Source organism: Macaca fascicularis, chromosome 6 (assembly GCF_037993035.2).
Source record: "Macaca fascicularis isolate 582-1 chromosome 6, T2T-MFA8v1.1".
In the NCBI taxonomy this organism is placed as follows: Eukaryota; Metazoa; Chordata; class Mammalia; order Primates; family Cercopithecidae; genus Macaca; species Macaca fascicularis.
Window position 1 is genome coordinate 105,071,020 of NC_088380.1, and position 9,011 is coordinate 105,080,030.

The 9,011-nt window shown below is 36.3% G+C and overlaps 1 pseudogene; it reads left to right on the top strand.

Annotated features, from left to right (window-relative positions):
• Window positions 1-457: 457 nt before the first annotated feature.
• On the top strand, window positions 458-2,382 carry LOC102118874 (ATP-dependent RNA helicase DDX18 pseudogene; annotated as a pseudogene).
• The last annotated feature ends 6,629 nt before the right edge of the window (window positions 2,383-9,011 follow it).

The following is a 9,011-nucleotide window of genomic DNA, read 5'->3' on the forward strand; positions in this document are numbered from 1 at the left end:
TATCAAACTCAAGTTTTTATTTAAATTTTGATAATATATGTAAAATATACTAGAGACTAGAGCCTGTATTTTACCTAATATCTGTTTTATTTAACGATTTAGATTTTGTTCTGAAATCAGTTATTTTATCAATGATAAAATTATATGGGGATAAATAGAATTTAACATGCCTAGAATAAGTTAAAAATGTGATGACAGACATTGATTATAAGTTGTGTTTAAAAAACTATGGGGTCATGACATGTTTGAATCCACATAGTAAGAAAGAAAGATCTACTACAGGCATTTCCAGTTGACCGAGCCTCGCATGTGCGGCCGAAAGTAACATCAGCCCCAAGAATTCAGTAGCTGTACTGTGTGGCGCCGTGGTCTAGGCACTTCTTGGACACCTGCTGATGAAACTCCTGTGCAAGATGATCTAGAAGCAGAACCTCAAATTGCGGGAGTAGAACCTAAAGTTGCAGGGGGCCTCAAATCTGACCCTATCAGAAACTTAAAATGGAGATGTGTCTGAAGAAACAATGGGAGATGGAAAGGTTAAAAAATCAAAACATTCCATGAATGTGGGCTTATCAGAAGCTCAAAGTGGAGATGTGTCTCAAGAAGCAGTGGAAAATATATAAGTTTAAAAATCTCCCCAGAAATCCACTGTATTAACCAACGGAGAAGCAGCAATGCAGTCTCCCAATTCAGAATCAAAAAAGGAAAAGAAGAAAAAAAGAAAAATGATGAACGATGTTGGGCCTGATACAAAAAAAAGAAAAGCAAAAACTGAAAAGAAAGGGGAATCTCAAGAAGAAAGTGCTGAGACTCCTAAAGAAACAGAAAATAATGTGGAGAAAACAGATAATGATGAAGATGACAGTGAGGTGCCCAGCCTACCCCTGGGACTGACAGGAGCTTTTCGAATATACTTCATTTGATTCTCTATATAATCTTGTCAATGAAAACACTGTGAAGGCAATAAAAGAAAAGGGCTTTACAAATATGACTGAAATTCAGCATAAAAGTATCAGACCACTTCCGGAAAGTAGGGATCATCTAGCAGCTGCAAAAACAGGCAGTGGTAAAACCCTGGCTTTTCTCATCCCTGCAGTTGAATTCATGGTTAAGTTAAAGTTCATGCCCAGGAATGGAACCGGAGTCCCTTATTCTCTCCCTATGGGAGAACTAGTCATGCAAACTTTTGGTGGTGCTTAAGGAGCTAATGACTCACCGCGTGCATACCTGTGGGTTGATAATGGGTGGCAGTAACAGATCTGCTGAAGCACAGAAACTTACTAATGGGATCAACATCATTGTGGGCACACCAGGCTGTCTGCTGGACCATATGCAGAATACTCCAGGGTTTATGTATAAAAACCTGCAGTGCCTAGTTATTGATGAAGCTGATCGTATCTTGGATATTGGGTTTGAAGAGGAATTAAAGCAAATTATTAAACTTTTGCCAACACATAGACAGACTATGCTCTTTTCTGCCACCCAAACTTCAAAAGTTGAAGACCTGGCAAGGATTTCTCTGAAAAAGGAGTCATTGTATATTGGTGTTGATGATGATAATACTAATGCAACAGTGTATGGTCTTGAGCATGGATATGTTGTTTGTCCTTATGAAAAGAGATTCCTTCTGCTCTTTACATTCCTTAAGAACTGAAAGAAGAAGCTTATGGTCTTCTTTCCATCTTGTATGTCCATGAAATACCTTTATGAGTTGCTGAATTACATTGATTTGCTCATCTTGGTCATTCGTGGAAAGCAAAAGCAAAACAAACGTACGACCACATTCTTCCAGTTCTCCAATGCAGAACTGGGAACACTATTGTGCATAGATGTGGCAACAAGAGGACTGGACATTACTGACGTGGACTGGATTGTTCAGTATGATCCTCCGGATGACCCTAAGGAATATATTCATTGTGTGGGTAGAACAACCAGAGGCCTAAATGGGAGAGGGCATGCCTTGCTCATTTTGTGCCCAGAAAAATTGGGTTTTCTTAGCTACTTGAAACAATCCAAGGTTCCACTAAGTGAATTTGACTTTTCCTGGTCTAAAATTTCTGACATTCAGTCTCAACTTGAGAAATTGATTAAAAAGAATTACTTTTTTCATAAGTCAGCCCAGGAAACATATAAGTCATACATACAAGCCTATGATTCCCATTCTCTGAAACAGATCTTTAATGTTAATAACTTAAATTGTTCTCAAGTTACTCTGTCATTTGGTTTCAAGTTGCTCCCTTGTTGATCTGAAAATCAAGAGCAATGAAGGCAAGCAGAAAAAGCGTGGAGGTGGTGGTGGATTTGGCTACCAAAGTTGAGAAGTACAAAATCTCTAAATGCATTAGCAAGAAATCATCCAATAGCAGGCAGTTCTCTAACTGAAGACATGCTATTCTTTCATCTTGAATAACTTTGTTTTAAAATGAATTTTCCCCTTGATTTAACAGGATTGTTGTAGCCTTTAGAATTTAAACTTATCTAACACGAGTACAAATTGACTTGGGTCTCAAGCACTGAGCACTGTTACTTATGTCAAGTCTCTCTTCTATACTGGGATATAAAACAGGTTTTAATTTTCTTGGTTGCCCAAGGGCAGAGCAAGGAATATCTGGACTTTCTTGTGATTATATAATATTTTGATTTTAAATATTTCTCCCTCATACACACAAATGTATGTTACTGTTTTAATATAATTCTTTGTGTACTTTTTCTTCTTGTTTTGTGAAGATTTTTGTGTCATGGATTGCTGCACTTACTGCTGTATAAGGTGACCCAGTGTACTGGGTAGCTGGTGGTAATGCAGAAAGGAGTCTCAGGTCATTTTCTGTTTTTAGATATTTATTGGACTTTGACAGTATCTCATGACTCCTCCTGAAAATATTGCTAGCATCATAATGACAGGATCAAATTCACTCTTAACAATATTAACCTTAAATGTAAATGGGCTAAATGCCCCAATTAAAAGACACAGATTGGCAAATTGGAAAAAGAGTCAAGACCTATCAGTGTGCTGTATTCAGGAAATCTCATGTGCACATCTCAAGTGCAAAGACACACATAGGCTCAAAATAAAGGAATGGTGGAATAACTACCAAGCAAATGAAAAGCAAAAAAAAAAAAAAAGCAGGAGTGACCTAGTATCTGATAAAACAGAATTTAAACTGACAAAGATCAAAAAAGACAAAGAAGGGCACTACGTAATGATAAAGGGATCAATGCAACAAGAAGAGCTAACTATCTTAAATATATGTGCACCCAATACAGGGGCACCCAGATTCATAAAGCAAGTTCTTAGAGACCTACAAGAGACTTAGACTACCAAACAATAATAGTGGGAGACTTTAAAGCCCCTCTGTCAATATAACACAGATAAATGAGATAGAAAGTTAACAAGGATACTCCAGACTTGAACTCAGCTCTGGACCAGGCAGACCTAATAGGCATCTATAGAACTCTCTACTCCAAATAGACAGAATATACATTCTTCTCAGTATCACATTGCACATCTTCTAAAATTGACCACATAATTGGAAGTAAAACACTTCTCAGAAAATGCAAAATAATAGAAATCATAAGAAACAGTCTCTCAGACCACAGTGCAATCAAATTACAACTCAGAATTAAGAAACTCACTCAAAACCACACAACTACATGCAAATTGAACAACCTGCTGCTGAATGACTACTGGGTAAATAACAAAATGAACACAGAAATAAATAAGTTCATTGAAACCAATGAAAACCAAAACACAACATACCAGAAACTCTGGGACACAGCTAAAGTAGTGTTTACAGGGAAATTTATAGCACTAAATGCTCAGAAGAGAAAGCAGGAAAGATCTAAAGTTGATACCCTAACATCACAATTAAAAGAACTAGAGAAGCAAAAGCAAACAAATTCAAAAGCTAGCAGAAGGCAAGAAATAACTAAGATCAGAACAGAACTGAAGGAGATAGAGACACAAAAGACCCTTCAAAAAATCAATGAATCCAGGAGCTGCTTTTCTAAAAAGAACCACAAAATAGATACACCACTAGCCAGACTAATAAAGAGAGAAGAATCAAAGAGACATAATAAAAAATGATAAAGGGGATCTCACCACTGATCCCAAGAAATACAAACTACCATCAGAGAATACTATAAACATGTATATGCAAATAAACTAGAAAATCTGGAAGAAATGGATAAATTCCTGAACACATACACCCTCCCAAGACTAAATAAGAAAAAAGTCAAATCCCTGAATAGACAAATAACAAGTTCTAAAATTGAGGGAGTAATTAATAGCCCATCAAACAAAAAAAAAAGCTCAGGACCAGATTGATTCACAGCCTAATTCTACAGAGGTACAAAGACGAGCTGGTACCATTCCTTCTGAAACTATTCCTAGAAAAAGACTCTCTAACTTAATTTATGAGGCCAGCATCTTCCTGATACCAAAACCTGACAGAGAAACAAAAAAAAGAAAATTTCAGGCCAATATCCTTGATGAACATCGATGCAAAAGTCCTCAATAAAATACCGGCAAACTGAATCCAGCAGCACATCAAAAAGCTTATCCACTACGATCAAGTCAACTCCATCCCTGGAATGCAAGGCTGGTTCAACATATGCAAATCAATAAATGTAATACATCACATAAACAGAACCAACAACGAAACCACATGATTTCAATAGATGCAGAAAAGGCCTTCAAAAAAATTCAACAGCCCTTCATGCTAAAAACTCTCAATAAACTAGGTATTAATGGAACATCTCTCAAAATAATAAGAGCTATTAATGACAAACCCACAGCCAATATCATACTGAATGGGCAAAAACTGGAATCATTACCTTTGAAAACTGGCACAAGACAAGATCTTCTCTCACCACTCCTAGTCTACAAAGTAGTGGAAGTTCTAGCCAAGGCAATCAGGCAAGAAAAAGAAATAAAGAGTATTCAAATAGGAGGAGAGGAAGTCAAATTGTCTCTATTGGCAGATGACATGATGGTATATTTAGAAAACCCCACTGTCTCAGCCCCAAATCTCCTTAAGCTGATAAGCAACTTCAGCAAAGTCTCAGGATACAAAATCAATGTGCAAAAATCACAGGCATTCCTACACACCAATAATAGACAAACAGAAAGCCAAATCATGAGTGAACACACATTCACAATTGTTACAAAGAGAATAAAACACTTAGGAATACAACTTACAAGGGATGTGAAGGACTTCTTCAAGGAGAACTACAAACCACCGCTCAAGGAAATAAGAAAGGACGCAAATGGAAAAAATTCCATGCTTATGGATAGGAAGAATCAATATCATGAAAATGGCTGTAATGCCCAAAGTAATTTATAGATTCAATGCTATCCTCATCAAGCTATCATTGACTTTTTTCACAGAATTAGAAAAAAAAAAAAAAAAAAAAAACTACTTTAAATTTCATATGGAACCAAAAAAAGAGCCTGCATGGCCAAGACAATCCTAAGCAAAAAGAACTAAGCTGGAGGCATCATACTACCTGACCTCAAACTATACTGCAAGGCTACAGTAACAAAAACAGCACGGTACTTGTACCAAAACAGATATATAGACCAATGAAACAGCACAGAGGCCGCTGAAATAACACCACAAATCTACAATCATCTGATCTTTGACAAACCTGACAAAAACAAGCAATGGGGAAAGGATTCCCTATTTAATAAATGGTGTAAGGAAAACTAACTAGCCATGTGCAGAAAACTGAAACTGGGCCCCTTCCTTACACCTTATACAAAAGTTATACACAATTTTTGTATATTATTAAATATGGATTATTTTCTATATGTATTAAGAATATTTTGTATATTATTAAAGATGGATTAAAGACTTATCCTTTGTATAAGGTGTAAGGAAGAATTCAAGATTGATTAAAGACTTTGATAAGTCTTTAATTGATAAGACATAAAACCATAAACACCCTAGAAGAAAACCTAGGCAATACCATTCAAGACATAGGCATGGGCAAAGACTTCATGACTAAGACACCAAAAGCAATGGCAACAAAAAATATTGACAAATGGGACCTAATTAAACTAGAGAGCTTCTGCACAGCAAAAGAAACTATCGTCACAGTGAACAGGTAACCTACAGAATAGGAGAAAATTTTTGCAATCTATCCGTCTGACCCAATATCCAAAATCTATAAAGAACTTAAACAAATTTACAAGAAAAAAATGAACAACCCCCTCAAAAATTGGTTGAAGTATATTAACAGACACTTCTCAAATGAAGATATTTATGCAACCAACAAACATATGAAAATATGTTCATCATCACTGGTCATTAAAGAAATGCAAATCGAAATCACAATGAGATACCATCTCATGTCAGTTAGAATGGCGATCATTTAAAAATCAGGACGATCATTAAAAAATCAGGACACAACAGATGCTGAAGAGAATGTGAAGAAATAGGAATGCTTTTACACTGTTGGTGGGAGTGTAAATTAGTTCAACCATTGTGGAAGACAGTGTGGCAATTTCTCAAGGATCTAGAACCAGAAATACCATTTGAACCAACAATCCCATTACTGGGTATATACCCAAAGGATTATAAATCGTTCTACCATAAAGGCACGTGCACATGTATGTTTATTGCAGCACTGTTCACAATAGCAAACACTTGGAACCAACCCAAGTGACCATCAATGATAGAATGGATAAAGAAAATGTAGCACATATACACCATGGAATACCATGCAGCCATTAAAAAGGGTGAGTTCATGTCCTTTGCAGGGACATGGATGAAACTGGAAGCCATCATTCTCGGCAAACTAACACAAGGACAGAAAACCAAACACCACATGTTCTCACTCATAAGTGGGAGTTGAACAATGAGAACACATGGACACAGGGAGGGGAGCATCACACACTGGGGCCTTTTGGGGGGTAGGGGGCTAGGGGAGGGATAGCATTAGGAGAAATACCGAATGTAGATGACAGGTTGATGGGTGCAGCAAACCACCATTGCACATGTATGCCTATGTAACAAATCTGCACCTTCTGCACATATATCTCAGAACTTAAAGTATAATTAAAAAATAAAAGAAAAAAGAAAGATCTATAAAGCCTAAAATACTCATGAAAATAAATTATATACATATTTATCTCTCACATTTTAAATAAGAGATAATCTTTATTGTCATTTTAAACATTGTATTAATTAATGTTCAGCAAAGAGAATTGAATGAATCATCTTGAACATGAGTAAAGCAGTAAAGCATAGAGGTTGAAAAATTTACTATGTCTTCTGTGAAAGGAGAGACAAAAAGTACTATCTGGTTGTGTTTGAACTTCCTATGAAGATCATGATAATTCAATATGTGTTATACAGCCCTGCATTATTTTAATAGTAACATAGTAAATTTTTATTTTGTTTCTGTAACATCTGATATGGAAATTTTTCTAGTTTTGTGATGTGGACATTTAGTTCTTTAAATTTCCCTCTTAACACTGCCTGAGCTGCATCCCAGGGATTCTGGTACATTTTATCTTTGTTCACATTCATTTCAAATAACTTCTTGATTTCTGCCTTAAATTCATTATTTACCCTAAAGTCGTTCAGGAGCAAGTTATTCAATTTTCATGTAGGTGTATGGCTTTCAGTGAATATCTTTGTCTTGAGTTCTAATTTGATTGTGCTGTGGTCTGAGAGACTGTTTCTTATGATTTCAGTTCTTTTGTATTTGCTGAAGAGTGTTTTACTTCTGATTACTTGATCAAGTTTACAGTAAATGTCTTATGGTAATAAAAAGAATATGCATGCTATTGTTTTTGGGTGGAGAGATCTGTACATATCTATCAGGTACATTTGATCTAGGGCTGAGTTCAGGTCCTAAATATCTTTGTTAATTTTTCTGTCTTAATGATCTAATATTGTCAGTGGGGTGTTAAAATCTCCTGGTTTTTTTTGCTTTTTTTTTTTTTTTTTTTTTTTAGATGGAGTTTCACTCTTGTTGCCCAGACTGGAGTGCAATGGCGCAATCCCAGCTCACCACAACCTCCGCCTCCCAAGTTCAAGTGATTCTCCTGCCTCAGCCTCCTAAGTAGCTGGGATTACAGGCATGCACCACCACACCCAGCTAATTTTGAATTTTTAGTAGAGATGGGGTTTCTCCATTTTGGTCAGGCTGGTCTCGAACTCCTGACCTCAGGTGATTCACCTGCCTCAGCCTCCCAAAGTGCTGGGATTACAGGCATAAACCACCACACCCAGCCCCTCTCACTATTACTGTGTGGGAGACTAACTCTCTTTGAAAGTCTCTAAGAACTTGCTCTATAAATATGGGGTGCCCCTGTATTGGGTACATAAATATTTAGGATAGTTAGCTCTTCTTGTTGAATTGAACCCTTTACTATTATGTAATTCTCTTCTTTGTCTTTTTTGATCTTTGTTAATTTAAAGTCTGTTTTCTCAGAAACTAGGATTGTAACTGCTGCTTTTTATGTTTTCCATTTGCTTGGTAGATTTTCCTACATCTCTTTCAGCCTATGGATGTCATTGCATGTGAGATGGGTCTCTTGAAGACAGCATACAAATGTTTGTCAATTGTTTATCCAGCTTCTTCGTCTGTTTTGTTTTTAATTTGTGTCTTTTAATGGGATTATTTAGCCCATTTACATTTAAGGTTAGTATTGTTATGTGTGGATTTGATTATGTCATCATGATGTTAGCTAGTTATTTTGCAGACTTGTTTATGATGTTGCTTTACAGTGTTACTGGTCTATGTACTTCAGTGTGTTTTTGTAGTGGCTGGTAACAGTCTCCTTTCCATATTGAGTGCTTTCTTCAGAAACTATTGTAAAGTAAGTCTGGTGGTAATGAATTCCTTCAGCATTTGCTTGTTTGAAAAGGATCTCATTTCTTCTTCACTTATAAAGCTTAATTTGACCAGATATGAAATTCTGGGTTGGAATCTCATTTAAGAATGTTGAATATTGGCTCCCAATCTCTTCTAGCTTGTAGAGTATCAGTTGAGTGGTCTGC